This window comes from Ranitomeya variabilis, chromosome 3 (genome assembly GCF_051348905.1).
Source record: "Ranitomeya variabilis isolate aRanVar5 chromosome 3, aRanVar5.hap1, whole genome shotgun sequence".
Classification (NCBI taxonomy): Eukaryota; Metazoa; Chordata; class Amphibia; order Anura; family Dendrobatidae; genus Ranitomeya; species Ranitomeya variabilis.
The window spans coordinates 701,137,640-701,154,474 of record NC_135234.1 but is presented as its reverse complement, the minus strand read 5'-3'; the positions used below and the strand labels follow the sequence as shown (position 1 = coordinate 701,154,474).

General features: G+C 44.2%; 1 long non-coding RNA gene across 1 annotated transcript; it reads right to left on the bottom strand.

Moving 5' to 3' along the window:
• Window positions 1–471: 471 nt before the first annotated feature.
• Window positions 472–14,833, bottom strand: LOC143818537 (uncharacterized). Its single transcript, XR_013224594.1, has 3 exons — window positions 14,697–14,833; window positions 2,001–2,052; window positions 472–546 (listed from the first exon to the last, which is right to left on the bottom strand). It is a non-coding gene; the product is annotated as an uncharacterized LOC143818537 (long non-coding RNA).
• Window positions 14,834–16,835: the final 2,002 nt, after the last annotated feature.

The window sequence follows — 16,835 nt, the reverse complement described above, 5'->3', positions numbered from 1 at the left end:
GAAGTACACTGTGTCCAAGCCAGAACTCCACAGCTCCTTACACAATGTAGTGGCAGCTCTCTGGTACTGCAGTTCAACTCCTATTCACTTCAATAGGAGATGAGCAGTATTACCTAAGGATAATTCATCAATATCCTGGTCCTTTAATATTTCACTTATCAAAGTGACTTTGGAAACAACGTCCACCTTTATTGCGGATCCAATTATCCTTAGAGTCTTAATGAAATGGAGATAGTTGGAAGACACAGTTTATTGCAGAGTATGATTAACATGCAGGAGACTAGAGGTTGCTACTCCTTATTTACTCCTTTTTTCAAAGAAGTTTGTTCTAAAATGCCCTGAAGACAAAATTTGAAGACTACATTGTTTATTTTTAAGACATCAATCCAAACATCAAGTGTCTCATACCCGAACGCTGCTGACGACACTTGACTGTGCTCCAATATTTTGTCAGCGCCTCTCGTTCTGTAATTGACATTTCACGATAATCTCTTACTGAGTTACATTATTTCTCAAAGCCGACTGTTCTCCCACTTTCTTTCAGATCTTGTTTCAATTATTCATGTTACATTTGAGTCAAAGAAGAAGAGAAAAACGAAAGAAAATTACATAGCAGTTTAAGTATGTATCATTTAATAGGAGCCTTGACGTCGCTACCCAGGGAGGTAGTGTCATCACACAGCAAAAGAGTCTTCTGAAAAGTAGATACATCAAGAACATTCTTCAAGGTAATTAGCTATGAACAGGGAGCAAAAATACTAATTAACCATTAACATCGAGCTAAGTACAATAAATAATTGTATATGCACAAGATTCACACTTTACATGCCACAAGCTAGGACCGTCCATAAATTTCTTCTCAAGTGAATGCAGAAAGTAGAACTTGGGGCTTATCATCATTATACATATATATGGCTGAATTTGCCACTAGGCACTGGACAGCAAGTACCTAGGGTGGCAGGTTGTGGGGGGCGGTGCCATCATGGAGAGAAAAAAGTATGAAAATCACCATCTTTATTTTTGTAGGGAGGAGGTGCATGGGCATAAGAGCATTGATTAGCTCCCTGCCTCATGGAAGAAGATAAATCATACAGGTGAAGGACCTGTGATGACATCATGTCCATAAAACTCTGTGGGCGGAGCTATGCTACAGCTTGCAAGTGACATCTATTTACAGGCAGGAACAGCAGAGGGGGCACTGGTGACGGGTAATTAGGGAACAGGGGTACATGGAGTGCAATCTATCATTGGGGTACCAATGGGGGAGTGCAGGCTACATGTGGTGGTGCATATGGGGGTGCAGGCTACATGTGGGGGTGGATATTGGGGTACAGGTTACATGTGGGGGTGCAGGCTATATGTGGGTGTGCATATGGGGGTGTAGGCTACATGTGGGGGTACATATGGGAGGTGCAGGCTACATGTGAGGGTGCATATGGGGGTTCAGGCTACATGTGGGGGGTGCAGACTATATGCGAGGGTACATATGAGGGTGCGGGCTACATGCGGTGGATGCAGGCTATATGTTGGGGTACATATGGAGTAAAGGCTACATGTGAGGATACATATGGGGGGTGCAGGCTATATGTGGTGTTACACATGGAGATGTAGGCTGTATGTGTGGGGGATATGGGAGTGCAGGCTACATGTGAGTGGGTGCATATGGGGGGGTGCAGGCTACACATGGGGGTTAGAAAAACTGATTTTGGAAAGAGCAGATAACATACATCAAACCGTATACAAGATAAGTGACAAATGTAGTGACAGCAGGGTAATATCGACATATACAGTACTTGCTAGGAAGTGAGTGGCAGACCATTCTGAAGTATAGAAAACCCAAAAGCGAAAACACCAAAAGTATGGTCATACAAAGGACAGAACAGGGAAAGGTTGTGAAAGGAAATAAAACTTTATTTAACAGACAATTGGTTGAATCGTGGCACTGGAGAAAACGGGTGCCAAGAGCAAGGGAGTGTGACAGATGAATAAGCGGTACTTACCATAGTTGGCTGTGGTACAAGATCAATATACGGTAGATACTGGAAGATATTGCTAAAAGATAATGAAATAAGCAAAATACAGATATTAAATAAACCCACAGGCGCAACTACTGTAAGTACCGCTTATACATCTGTCACACTCCCTTGCTCTTACCAATACTCTGTATGCATTTATACACCTCACATTATATACCTGTTGATCCATCTATCCCCCCCTTTGCACATATGTCTTTTCTCTGTGGTTCAGAGTGTCTTCTAAATGTTTGTATATTTAATCCAAGTGTGAAAATGCATATATATATATATATATATATATATATATATATATATATATATATATGTGTGTGTGTGTGTGTGTGTGTGTGTGTGTGTGTGTGTATATATATATATATATATATATATATATAAATATATGTATATATATATATATATATATATATATATATATATATATACACTCACTGGCCACTTTATTAGGTACACCTGTCCAACTTCTTGTTAACACTTAATTTCTAATCAGCCAATCACATGGTGGCAACTCAGTGCATTTAGGCATGTAGACATGGTCAAGACAATCTCCTGCAGTTCAAACCGAGCATCAGTATGGGGAAGAAAGGTGATTTGAGTGCCTTTGAACGTGGCATGGTTGTTGGTGCCAGAAGGGCTGGTCTGAGTATTTCAGAAACTGCTGATCTACTGGGATTTTCACGCACAACCATCTCTAGGGTTTACAGAGAATGGTCCGAAAAAGAAAAAAAATCCAGTGAGCGGCAGTTCTGTGGGCGGAAATGCCTTGTTGATGCCAGAGGTCAGAGGAGAATGGGCAGACTGGTTCGAGCTGATAGAAAGGCAACAGTGACTCAAATCGCCACCCGTTACAACCAAGGTAGGCCTAAGAGCATCTCTGAACGCACAGTGCGTCGAACTTTGAGGCAGATGGGCTACAGCAGCAGAAGACCACACCGGGTACCACTCCTTTCAGCTAAGAACAGGAAACTGAGGCTACAATTTGCACAAGCTCATCGAAATTGGACAGTAGAAGATTGGAAAAACGTTGCTTGGTCTGATGAGTCTCGATTTCTGCTGTGACATTCGGATGGTAGGGTCAGAATTTGGCGTAAACAACATGAAATCTTTGGGATGTGGTGGAACGGGAGATTCGCATCAGGGATGTGCAGCCGACAAATCTGCGGCAACTGTGTGATGCCATCATGTCAATATGGACCAAAATCTCTGAGGAATGCTTCCAGCACCTTGTTGAATCTATGCCACGAAGAATTGAGGCAGTTCTGAAAGCAAAAGGGGTCCAACCCGTTACTAGCATGGTGTACCTAATAAAGTGGCCAGTGAGTGTATATATATATAGTGCCTTGCAAAAAGTATTCGGCCCCCTGGAACTTTTCACCCTTTTCCCACATATCATGCTTCAAACATAAAGATACCAAATGTAAATTTTTGGTGAAGAATCAACAAGTGGAACACAATTGTGAAGTTGAACGAAATTTATTGGTTATTTTAAATTTTTGTGGAAATTCAAAAAATGAAAAGTGGGGCGTGCAATATTATTCGGCCCCTTTAACTTAATACTTTGTTGCGCTACCTTTTGCTGTGATTACAGCTGCAAGTCGCTTGGGGTATGTCTCTATCAGTTTTGTGCATCGAGAGACTGAAATTCTTGCCCATTCTTCCTTGGCAAACAGCTCGAGCTCAGTGAGGTTTGATGGAGATCGTTTGTGAACAGCAGTTTTCAGCTCTTTCCACAGATTCTCGATTGGATTGAGGTCTGGACTTTGATTGGCCATTCTAACACCTGGATATGTTTATTTGTGAACCATTCCATTGTAGATTTTGCTTTATGTTTGGGATCATTGTCTTGTTGGAAGACAAATCTCCGTCCCAGTCTCAGGTCTTTTGCAGACTCCAATGGTTCTGTATTTGGCTCCATCCATCTTCCCATCAATTTTAACCATCTTCCCTGTCCCTGCTGAAGAAAAACAGGCCCAAACCATGATGCTGCCACCACCATGTTTGACAGTGGGGATGGTGTGTTCGGGGTGATGAGCTGTGTTGCCTTTATGCCAAACATGTCATTTGGCATTGTTGCTAAAAAGTTCGATTTTAGTTTCATCTGACCAGAGCACCTTCTTCTACATGTTTGGTGTGTCTCCCAGGTGGCTTGTTGCTAACTTTAAATGACACTTTTTATGGATATCTTTAAGAAATGGCTTTCATTTTGTCACTCTTCCATAAAGGCCAGATTTGTGCAGTGTACGACTGATTGTTGTCCTATGGACGGACTGTCCCACCTCAGCTGCAGATCTCTGCAGTTCATCCAGAGTGATCATGGGCCTCTTGGCTTCATCTCTGATCAGTCTTCTCCTTGTTTGAAATGAAAGTTTAGAGGGACGGCCGGGTCTTGGTAGATTTGCAGTGGTAGGATACTCCTTCCATTTCAATATGATCGCTTGCACAGTGCTCCTTGGGATGTTTAAAGTTTTGGAAATCATTTTGTATCCAAATCCAGCTTTAAACTTCTCCACAACAGTATCACGGACCTGCCTGTTGTGTTCCTTGGTCTTCATGATGCTCTCTGTGCTTCAAATAGAACCCTGAGACATCACAGAGCAGGTGCATTTACACAGAGACTTGATTACACACGGGTGGATTATATTTATCATCATTAGGAATTTAGGACAACATTGGATCATTCAGAGATCCACAATGAACTTCTGGAGTGAGTCTGCTGCACTGAAAGTAAAGGAGCCGAATAATATTGCATGCCCCACTTTTCATTTTTTTGAATTTCCACAAAAACTTAAAATAACCAATAAATTTCGTTCAACTTCACAATTGTGTTCAACTTGTTGATTCTTCACCAAAAATTTACATTTGGCATCTTTATGTTTGAAGCATGATATGTGGGAAAAGGTTGAAAAGTTCCAGGGAATACTTTCGCAAAGGCACTGTATATTTTTTACAAATGTTTTATGTAATGTGGGCACCCGTATTCTCCAGTGCCACCAATTAAACAACTATCTGTTCAATAAAAGTTTTTTACTTTCACAACCTTCCCCTGTTATTATTATTTATTATAGCGCCTTACATGTGAGGAGGGGTATGCATAACAAAAACAAGTACAGTAATCTTAAACAATATAAGTCACGACTGGCACTGGAGGAGAGAGGACCCTGCCCACGAGGGCTCACAATCTACAAGGGATGGGTGAGGATACAGTAGGTGAGGGTAGAGCTGGTCGTGCAGTGGTTTGGTCGATCAGTGGGTACTGCAGGTTGTAGGCTTGTCCGAAGAGGTAGGTCTTCAGGTTCTTTTTGAAGGTTTCCAAGGTAGGCAACAGTCTGATATGTTGGGGTAGTGAGTTCCAGAGTAGGGGTGATGTTCTGACATTTGCATGACCATATGTTCGGTGCGCTTACTTTGAGTTTACATATGGGGGTGCAGGCTATATGTGAGGGTACATATGGTGGTGTAGGCTGTATGTGGGAAAACATATGGGGTGCAGGCTATATGTAGGGGAACATGTGGGGATGCAGGCTGTATGTGGGAGGGACATGAAAGTGTAGGCTGCATGTAGGGGGACAACGGAGTACAAGTTGTACGTGGGGGTTACATGTGGGTGTACATATGGGGGGTGCAGGCTGTATGTGTGCGGTACATGGGGTGCAATGAGCTCATGGGGTGATAGAGCGCCACAAAGGAAAGGAAGTTAAGCTCTCCTTCGGTGACTGTTGCCGGTGATCCGGTTTTTTTCTCATAGACTTGTACTAGCAATGGATTGCGACGGATGACCTCACGTTTCATCTGTCGTTCGCCGGATCCATCGAAAATTGTTTGTCCGGCGGCCGGAGACAATGGACCCAGTAATACTTTTTGTGTACGGATCCATCGCTTGCTCGAATGGAAACCTATGGGATTCCGTTTTTCTTAACTGAGCATGCTCCGATTTATTTAGGATCCAATTAGCCAGATCTGCTAATCGGATCTGTAGAAAAAACGAATCCGTTGCCTTAGTGTTTCATAATCTGTGATGGATATGTCGAGCCAACGGATTGTGACTGACAGCAAAAAATGATGTGTAAAAGGGGCCACAGTGGAGCTGAAACTACAAGGAATTTTTACTGTGGACAGTGAGGAGGACTGGTATTTATTGAGGGCACAGTATGGAGGGAGTACAGTGTGACGACGGGCATTGTGGGGAGGGGGTACTGAAGATGGGAACAGTGTGGAGGCTATAGTTCATCACGCAGGTACAGTGTGTAGGGCGGACAGTGTATAGGCCATAGTTGATACGGGGGAATGGTTTGACAGTTATTGTTCATAAAGAAGGATAGAAGTGGTACTAAATTAAATAAAATGTAACTTTTAATATTAGTAATTAAAAACCATTACAGACAAGAACAGCAGGACAAACACAAATAACACACAATAAAGGTAGCAAAAAACACCCAAGATTCCATATATCTTGGGTGTTTTTTGCTACCTTTATTGTGTGTTATTTGTGTTTGTCCTGTTGTTCTTGTCTGTAATGGTTTTTAATTACTAATAATAAAAGTTACATTTTATTTAATTTAGTACCACTTCTACCCTGCTCTATTTAATAAATTGGGATTGGTAGAATCTTTTTGATTAAATATTCATAAAGAAGGACCATGTGGTGGCCATAGTTCATGGGGGAGGGATGGGGTGACATTGTAATATATAAGGTGGGCAAGTGTGAGGGCAATATTGTATAGGAGAGGAGATCATGTAGGTATCGTAAGAGGGACAATGTGGGTGTCACTTTTTGGGGTGCAGAGAGCACAGTGAGAAGCAATTTATTTAGGGCACAGCATGAGCAGCTATTTTTCTTCAGATAGCATTATAATTATACTTTTTATTTTTAAGGGCATTGTGTCAGCAAGCATGTGCTCCAGAATACTGGAGAAGAGAGACAAATTTTAAAAAACTGACAGTCACATCCAAACATAAACTAAGTGTGAACAGGTGCTGCTAACCTAGAGTCACCAAATCATATACACTCAAACAAGAAAGGCAGCACTCTGTGGCGCCATAGCATGAAAATATGAAATATCAAAAAATTGAATGCCATTATTGCACCAGAAATATGAAAAATTTAGAATGCTTAGTGCATAAATTGGCCAATTCATGTGTACCTAGAAGCCACGTTAAGACTGAAATCTATCTTTCTGTTGAGGGGTAGTGGTCCTGCTGTGAAAGTCAGTTTTTTGAAATTTTTATTCATTAGACTTCTGACTGAGCACTCTGCCTTTTAGCCACAGGTGTTTTTAACCCCTCTCTGACCTTAGACGTACTATCCTGTTAAGGTGACCTGGGCCTATCTGACCCTCGACGGGATATTACGTCGCGGTGATCGCATTAAAATTCCGACGCCATCTTACCTTAGGGAAGATAGTATCGGCATCCAGGGCACTGTCACCGCCCACCTGGCCTCTCAATCGCTGTGATTGGCTGTTCAATTCTGAACAGCCAATCACAGCCATTCTCATTGCTTCAGCCAATTGGAGCGGTTGAAACAATGAGGTCACAGGCTAGGATCGAGTACCGATGTACTCGATACTAGGTCTGGTGCCTGGCAATGCCAGGCACCGGCAAAAACACCCCGGATTGGCGCGATTGCATCAATCGCGCCAATCAAACCTGCCTGGATTCTGCCGGAACCTGCGTGGATTGGTGCTCTAATAGCACCAATCCTAGGCTAGTACCTAGGACAGGCCCAGCAGAGCCTGCAGGAGCTGATTGGTGCGATCGATGTCATCGTCGATCGTGCCAATCACAGGGCACAGCAGCGGTCACGCTGTGACCGCTCTGTGCCCTGCAGGTGACCTGGCTGTGACCTGCCTAGGATTGGAGCTAACAGCTCCAATCCTAGGCAGGTCATAGCCAGGTCACCAGCAGTTGCCAGTGTGACCAGGAAAGCTCTGATCAGTGGGATCGATGTTATGGTCGATCCCACCAATGACAGGTCACAGCAGCGGTATGACCGCTCTGTGACCTGTCTGTCACTTGCCTGACCTGTGTATGACCGCTCTGCAGGGGTCCTCACTCTAGCTGAGGATTCCTACAGAGCAGTCATACTGCTGGATCTCCCTGCTGGATCTCGTGCCTGGATCTCCATGCTGTGCTGGGTATTGTGGTGCCACAGCAACCTATAGCACCACAATCCCTGCTAAAGAAAGAAGACAACGTAATTTTTATCCCTGATCCCTGCCCAATCCCCCTTCATCCACCCCAATCCCCACATCCATCCCAATCCCCCCTTCCCCCTCTTTTTACCCCCTCCACCCCCCTTTGCACCCCCTTCCATGCGCCCATTTAACAGCTGCCGAGTGTTCATTGGTGACGTAGTTCACCGATCAACTCTCACGCTCGCTTTTTTTCCCTCAGCCCCTTTGCGCAACCTCCGTAAACACATCCCGCAGCCGCCAAACTTTGATAAGTGACGCAGTTCACTTATCAGAGTTTGTGCCTGCCGTTTTCCTTTTTTTCACCCCCCTTTGCGCCACTTGACTACAACCGTACGTTTTGATCACTGATTTCTGCCCAATCCCCACATCCACCCCCATCCCACTCTTTTTACCCCCTCCACCCCCCTTTGCACCTCCTTCCGTGCGCCCATTTAACAGCCGCCAAGCGTTCATTGGTGACATAGTTCACCGATCAAACCGATCAACTCTCGCGCTCCCTTTTTTTCCCTCAGCTTCTTTGCACAACCTCCGTACACACATCCCGCAGCTGCCAAACTTTGGTAAGTGACGCAGTTCACTTATCAGAGTTTGTGCCCGTCGTTTTCCTTTTTGTTTTTCATCCCTCTTTGCGCTACCTGACTACAACCGTACATTTTGATCACTGATCCCTGGCCAATCCCCACATCCACCCTCATCCCCCTTCCTCCTCTTTTTACTCCCTTCCAGCCCCTTTGCACCTCCTTCCATGAGCCCATTTAACAGCCGCCAAGTGTTCATTGGTGACGTAGTTCACCGATCAACTCTCGCGCTCGCTTTTTTTCCTTCAGCCCCTTTGCGCAACCTCCATACACAGACCCCGCAGCTGCCAAACTTTGATAAGTGACGCAGTTCACTTATCAGAGTTTGTGCCTGCCGGTTTCCTTTTTTTTTTTCACCCCCCCCTTTGCCCGACCCCCGTGCGCACATCAACCAGCCGCCAAACTTTGATAAGTGAAACAGTTCACTTAGCAGAGCTGGGCCTGCTGTTTACAGGTATTTTTTCTCCTTTTAGCCTTTTCTTTTCAGATAATAGTTTGCACAAATCACTATCCCCCCCCACACATACACATACAGTTATCAATAAAGTACAAACAAGCACCATATTCACACAAAAATGTCCCGCTTGTCCCGTTCGTCCCAACAGTGCTATTCATTGGAGGAAGCATATGCTTTCCTTGCCTCCGACACTGATATCGAGGGAGAGGATCCCACTTTTCTTTACTTTTCCGATTCTTCATCCTCATCCTCTTCTACCTCCTCCTCCTCCTCATCTTCCTCCTCGGGTCCTGCGGAACCGCCACGCAGATGCCCCAGGACAGAACATGAGGCAGCGCCCATCATTCCTGAACCAGTGCTCCCCACTGGGGACCCCATATGGACCTCGCCTCCCGAAAATTACGAGCCACTGATTCCTGATTTTGTGGCAGAAACAGGAATCAAGTTTGACACCACCAGCCTCACAGAAACAGACTTTTTCAAAGTCTTTTTCTCTGAGGATTTTATTAACCTCATGGTGGAGCAAACTAATTTATATGCTCGTCAATTTTTGGAGCAAAACCCCGGTTCATCATTTTCCAACTGGTCTCCTGTAGACGCAGTTGAAATGATGCAGTTTTGGGGCCTGGTCCTCCACATGGGGATCGTGAAGAAGCCTGAAATTCTGCAATATTGGAGTGTAGATATTTTATATAACACTCCAGTGTTCCGAATGGTCATGGTTCGGAAGCGTTTTGAGGCCATCCACAAGTTCCTGCATTATTCCGATAATGCACAGTGTCCCGCACGAGATGACCCCAACTTTGACCGTCTGTTCAAAGTTCGGCCGGTCATCGAACACTTCAACAAAAAGTTTTCTGAAGTGTACGTACCCAAAAGGGACATCTGCGTGGATGAGTCCTTACTCCATTTTAACGGGCGGCTCGGATTCCACCAGTACCCGCCCAGCAAAAGGGCCAGGTACGTTATCAAACCCTACAAGCTGTGTGAGAGTACCTCAGGGTACATCCACAGGTTTAGAGTGTACGAAGGGAAGGACACCAGGATTGAACCCCTTGAGTGTCCTCCTGTCCTGGGAGTGAGTGGGAAGATTGTGTGTGATTTGGTGCACCCACTGCTGGATAAAGGTTATCACCTCTATACCGATAACTTTTATACCAGCGTCCCACTCTACAAATCCCTCTCTGCGCAAGGTACCGCAGCCTGCCGTACTGTCCGAAAAAATCAGAGAGGCCTCCCGAAGACGCTACTTGGGCAGATGCTCAGAAAAGGTGAGAGCAGAGCCCAATGTAGTGACCACCTGCTGGTGGTCAAGTACAAGGACAAAAGGGATGTCCTTCTCTTGACCACCATACACGGTGAAGGCAGCGCCCTCAGCACTGTAAGGGGTACCTCTACACAGGTCAGCAAACCGGAACGTGCTTTGAGAAAGGCCAAGGTGTGGTACAAAAAGCTGGCCGTGCATTGTACAAATGGCAATGCTCAACACTTTCCTGCTGTCACGATGTGCAAGCCACACCGATACGTCGTACCTTCAGTTCCAGGAGGTAGTGGTTAAGGCCCTGATATTTGGCACTCCGGAAGGAGCGGGCCCCAGTACTTCCAGAACTGAAGGTGCTCGTATCGTACCAGGCCAGCATTTTCCGGGGGTGGTCCCGCCAACTTGACGAAAAGGTAAGCCGCAAAAAAGGTGCCGAGTGTGTTACAAAAGGGGAATACGCAAGGACACCATTTATCAATGCGACACCTGCCCCGACAAACCTGGCCTGTGTATGAAGGATTGCTTTAAATTGTATCACACCTCCATGCACTACTAATTTACTTTACAGGAAACAGTACATTAGTTCCAAAAAGGGGGCACATCTAGATAAGTTCCTTGAGGGTCTAGGTTCCAAAATGATGTCACTTGTGTTTTTTTTTTACTATTTAGGCACATCAGGGGCTCTGCAAATGGAACATGATGACCGCAGACCATTCCATCAAAGTCTTCATTCCAAAACGTCACTACTTCCCTTTCGAGCCCCAACGTGTGCCTAAACAGTTTTTTCCCACATATGGGGTACCAGTGTAATCAGGACAATTTGGACAACATCTTTTGATGTCCAATTTCTCCTGTTACCCTTGGGAAAATTAAAAATTGGGGACTAAAAGATCATTTTTGTGGGAAAAAAATAGGATTTTTTACTTTCACACCAGGGCATTATAAACTTTAGTGAAGTACTCGGGGGTTCAAAATTCTCACCACACACCTAGATAAGTTCCTTAGGGGGTCAAGTTTCCAAAATGGGGTCATTTTTGGGAGTTTCTACTGTTTATGCACATCAGGGGCTCTGCAAACAGAACATGATGCCCGCAGACCATTCAATCAAAGTCTGCATTCCAAAACGTCACTACTTCCCTTTCGAGCCCCAACGTGTGCCCAAACATTAGTTTTCTTCCACATGTGGGGTACCAGCATACTCAGGACAAACTGGACAACAGCTTTAGGGGTCCAATTAAAAATTGCTCACCACACATCTAGATAAGTTCCTTAGGGAGTCTAGTTTCCAAAATGGGGTCACTTGTGGGGAGTTTCCACTGTTTAGGCACATCAGGGGCTCACCAAACGCGACATGGTGTCCGATCTCAATTCCAGCCAAATTTAGCTTGAAAAAGTCAAACAGCTCTCCTTTCCTTCTGAGCCCTGCTGTGTGCCCAAACAGTAGTTCCCCCCACATATGGGGTATCAGCACACTCAGGACAAATTGGACAACAACTTTTGGGGTCCAATTTCTCCTGTTACCCTTGGGAAAATAAAAAATTGGGGACTAAACGATCATGTTTGTGGAAAAAATAGGATTTTTTATTTTCACGCCCGTGGGTTATAAACTTCTGTGAAGCACTTGGGGGTTCAAAGTGCTCACCACACATCTAGATAAGTTCCTTAGGGGGTCTAGTTTCCAAAATGGGGTCACTTGTGGGTGCTTTCCACTGTTTAGGCACATCAGGGGCTCACCAAACGCGACATGGTGTCCAATCTCAATTCCAGCCAAATTTAGCTTGAAAAAGTCAAACGGCTCTCCTTTCCTTCTGAGCCCTGCCGTGTGCCCAAACAGTAGTTCCCCCCACATATGGGGTATCAGCTCACTCAGGACAAATTGGACAATAACTTTTGGGGTCCAATTTCTCCTGTTACCCTTGGGAAAATAAAAAATTGGGGACTAAACAATCATGTTTGTGGAAAAAATAGGATTTTTTATTTTCATGCCCGTGTGTTATAAACTTCTGTGAAGCACTTGGGGGTTCAAAGTGCTCACCACACATCTAGATAAGTTCCTTAGGGGGTCTAGTTTCTAAAATTGGGTCACTTGTGGGTGGTTTCCACTGTTTAGGCACATCAGGGGCTCACCAAACGCGACATGGCGTTCAATCTCAATTACAGCCAAATTTAGCTTGAAAAAGTCAAACGGCGCTCCTTCCCTTCCGAGCCCTGTCGTGCACTCAAATAGTGGTTCCCCCCCCACATATGGGGTATCAGTGGACTTAGGACAAATTGGACAACAGCTTTTGAGATCCATTTTCTCGTTTTACCCTTTGGAAAATAAAAAAATTGTTGCTGAAATATCATTTTTTGTGACTGAAAAGTAAAATGTTCATTTTTTCCTTCTTCGGTGCTTCTGCTCCTGTGAAACACCCAAAGGATTAATACGCTTCTTGAATGTGGTTTTGAGCACCTTGAGATGTGCAGTTTTTAGAATGGTGTCACTTGTTTTTTTGCTACCATATAGACCCCTCAAAGTGACTTCGAATGTGAGGTGGTTCCTAAAAAAATGGTTTTGTAAATTTTGTTGGAAAAATTAGAAATCACTGGTTAACTTTTAACCCTTATAACTCCCTAACAAAAACAAATTTTGGTTCCAAAATTGTGCTGATGTAAAGTAGACATGTGGGAAATGTTACTTATTAAGTATTTTGTGTGACATAACTCTGTGATTTAAGGGCATAAAAATTCAAAGTTCGAAAATTGCAAAATATTCAAAATTTTTGCCAAATTTCCATTTTTTTCACAAATAAACGCAGGTAATATCAAAGAAATTTTACCACTATCATGAATTACAATATGTCACGAGAAAACCATGTCAAAATCACTGGGATCCGTTGAAGCGTTCCAGAGTTATAACCTCATAAAGGGACAGTGATCAGAATTATAAAAATTGGCCCGGTCATTACCGTGCAAACCACCCTTGGGGGTAAAAGGGTTAATCCCAGCAGGACCACTACCCCTCCACAGAGAGAGAGATTTTGGTCTAAGAAAGGACTCATATTAGGTTCCCATACAGATGAGGAGTTTATTCTAAGAGAGGATTGGCATTGTTAGGTCCTGGAAACGAGAAACGCCTTAACGTGGCTTCCAGGTACACATGAATTGGCCAATTTATGTGCTAAGCATTCTCAATTTTTCATATTTCTGGTGCATTAATGCAATTCAATTTTCATATTTCATATTTTCATGCTATGGCGCCACAGAGTGCTGCTTTTTTGGTTTGAGTGTATATGAGTTGGTGACTCTAGGTTAGCACCTGTTCACACTTAGTCTATGTTTGGATGTGACGGTCTGTTTTTTTAAATTTGTATTCATCAGCCTTCTGACTGACCACTCCACCTTTTAGCCACAGGTGTTTTTAATCAAAGCAGGACCACTATCCTCCCACAGAGAGATAGATTTCAGTCTAAGAGAGGACTCATATTAGGTTCCCATACAGATGAACACTTTATTCTAAGACAGGATTGGCATTGTTAGGTCCTGGAGATGAGAAATGCCTTAATGTGGCTTCTAGTACACATGAATTTTGACAATTCACACGCTAAGCATTCTCAGTTTTTCATATTTTTGGTGCAGTAATGCAATTTAATTTTCATATTTCATATTTTCATGCTATGGCGCCACAGAGTGCTGCCTTTTTTGTTTGGAGAAGAGAGATGTCTGCAGAGACGAGCCATAGCATTCACGTGATGGCAAGTACGCGATTATGCATGCTACTGGCCAGAACCCGACTAGATGCCGTTCTCAGTGTTCCCAGCATGATTATGAGTTGGAGAACACTGGGAACGGGTGCCCCTTACGCAAAGACACTTTGGAGCGCCCCAAGGGAAGCAGGGTACTTGGTACCGGGTCCTTCGGTTCACAGGGGGATGTCACGGTTGCTGACCCGGTCCGTGGCCCTGGGACGTCCGTGTTAAAGGGAAAGGTCTTTAAAGGGGAATGTTCGTGACGCCACCTGTAGTATTCGGTCAGGGTGACCAACGCTGCTTTAGGGGTCCGCTGGGGTGATATTATGGCAGCTAGATGGTATACCTTCCCACAGGTGAAGTATGTCCCCAGGGCTTCCCAGTGTGTAGATGGTGGATGGTGAGCGGCACAGTGAAGAACGAGAACACAAGGTTGCAGTTTGTTTACCTTTACTGAAGACTTCAGCATCCACAGTCCAGAGCACCAGATCACAGGGCAGACAGAGTCCGGCCGGTTTGGAGTCCAGAGTTCCCTTGTCCAAGTAGAAATCAGTAGCCTTCCTCTAGCGCTGCAGTGTTGTAGTCCCTTATTGCTAAGGTTCTGATAAGGTCCTCACAGATGTTATAGATGTTATGTCTCTCTCTCTCTGTCCCCCGGATAGGATAGGACAAACCCGACTCTATCATGCCCCAGCCTCTAAGGAGTGCCACCTTGCCTCCTGGCTATAGGGCGGGCAGGTAACATGAAATTAGCTTTCCTGCCGGTCTCTAGAGCAAGGCATAAAGGATCGTTGCTACCGGGATTCTGCATCTCAGAAGGAGGCAGCCTGTGTAGGGCTGGGCTCCTTCTGGTATCCACTCCTTTGCTATGACTTCTTTCACCCTCTCTGCAATACAGTTCTCCTTCAGTGTCTCTTTCTGGAAGCTGCAGCTCTCAGGGCATGCACAGCTCCGTGTCCTTCTTCCTCGATCTCTGACAGGATCCCACCCCTGCCAGGGACCAACTACCTGAGCGAAGCTCAGCCAGCAACTAACTCACTATCCCCCCAGGTCACCAGTTTTTACCAATATGAGGAGTGACCTAATAAATAGGAGCAGAGCTCCCCCTGGTGGCCTGGAGTGTGAAATGTGTTGCATGTCTGTGATACCTGGATGCAGTTGTCCTTCTTTGCCTCCAAACGTAATACCACTCTCCCCTAGAGGAAAATGACCTTACTGCAACGACCAGGACCCTGGGGCGCTGCAGCTTGATGCCTGCTCCCATAGAAGGGTGGAAGACTGTGGAGGAAAGAGAAAAGCAATGTGCACACGTGACCGATGTCACTGGGTCAGAGTAACGCTGATGGGAGGCAATACACATAATAATGAAGTGAGGAGGCAGCTTTATCTTCTAGGCAACATCCTTCCCAGAGCATCGTAGAGATCATTTACGTAAACTGATAAAATATGATTTATCAGCAACTGATTTATCAGTACTCGCTTAAAGAAAGTGTTTATTAACTTTGCATTTTATATGCTAATTAACCCTTTGGGGCGAGTGGGGCGTTTGCACAGACTAGTTGTCCCTCTCAGCATGTTATCAGGCCCTGTGGGAGTGTGAGAAAGATAGCTTCCTCACTTCCAGACATGCACAGTGCACCTCTGAAGACACAGGAAAGATATACCGTATAAGACAGGAAGCATACAACCAGCTTCAGAGGAGCAATGATATGGGTGAAGTCAGCCACATGCATGTGCGAGTTTTGCATTGAGCTGATAAGGAGGACTAGTCTGGGGAAACAAAAACCCCATGGACTAGTCAAAGGTCTAATTAACATATAAAACTCAAAGTTTATAAAAACTTTTTTTAAACATATCCTTAGGTGTGAAACACTATTGAGGGCTGGTTATGCAGGGTATTTAGGGTATTTAGCAATAAACACAATACGCAACCCATGTAAAGCTACTAGTAGAACGTAGTTCTAATAAACAATGCCATGTCTATATAAATCTAATGCATGTATATGTGAATATCTACTGAAAGAATAATACACATAAGACATATGACAAACAAAGGGTATGCCGAAAAGTGCAATTAGTGCTGAAAGTCTATGGTTATATGAAAATCTAATAAGCACAGTACGCAACCCATGTGAAACTACTGATAGAATATAATTCTAATAAACAATGCCATGTCTATGTAAAAATAAAGCATGTATGCACTTAGGCTGGAGTAGATGTGCACCGAGAGGGTAATACACATATGAATGAATGAAACTTACATTAATGCCACAATTTGTGTCTCGCGCCCGTGCTGCAACCACCTCACATTTGAAGTGACTTTGAGGGGTTTATACGATGGAAAATACCCCAAAATGACCCCATTCTTAAAACTGCACCCTTCAAGGTGCTCAAAACCACATTCAAGAAGTTTATTAACCCTTCAGGTGTTTCACAAGAATCAAAGCAATGTGGAAGGAAAAAAATAACATTATACTTTTTTTCACAGAAATATTAACTTCGACATAATTTTTTTTTTATTTTCACAAGGGTAACAGGAGAAATTGGACTTCAAAATTTGTTGTGCATCAGATAGTTAACATCCAGT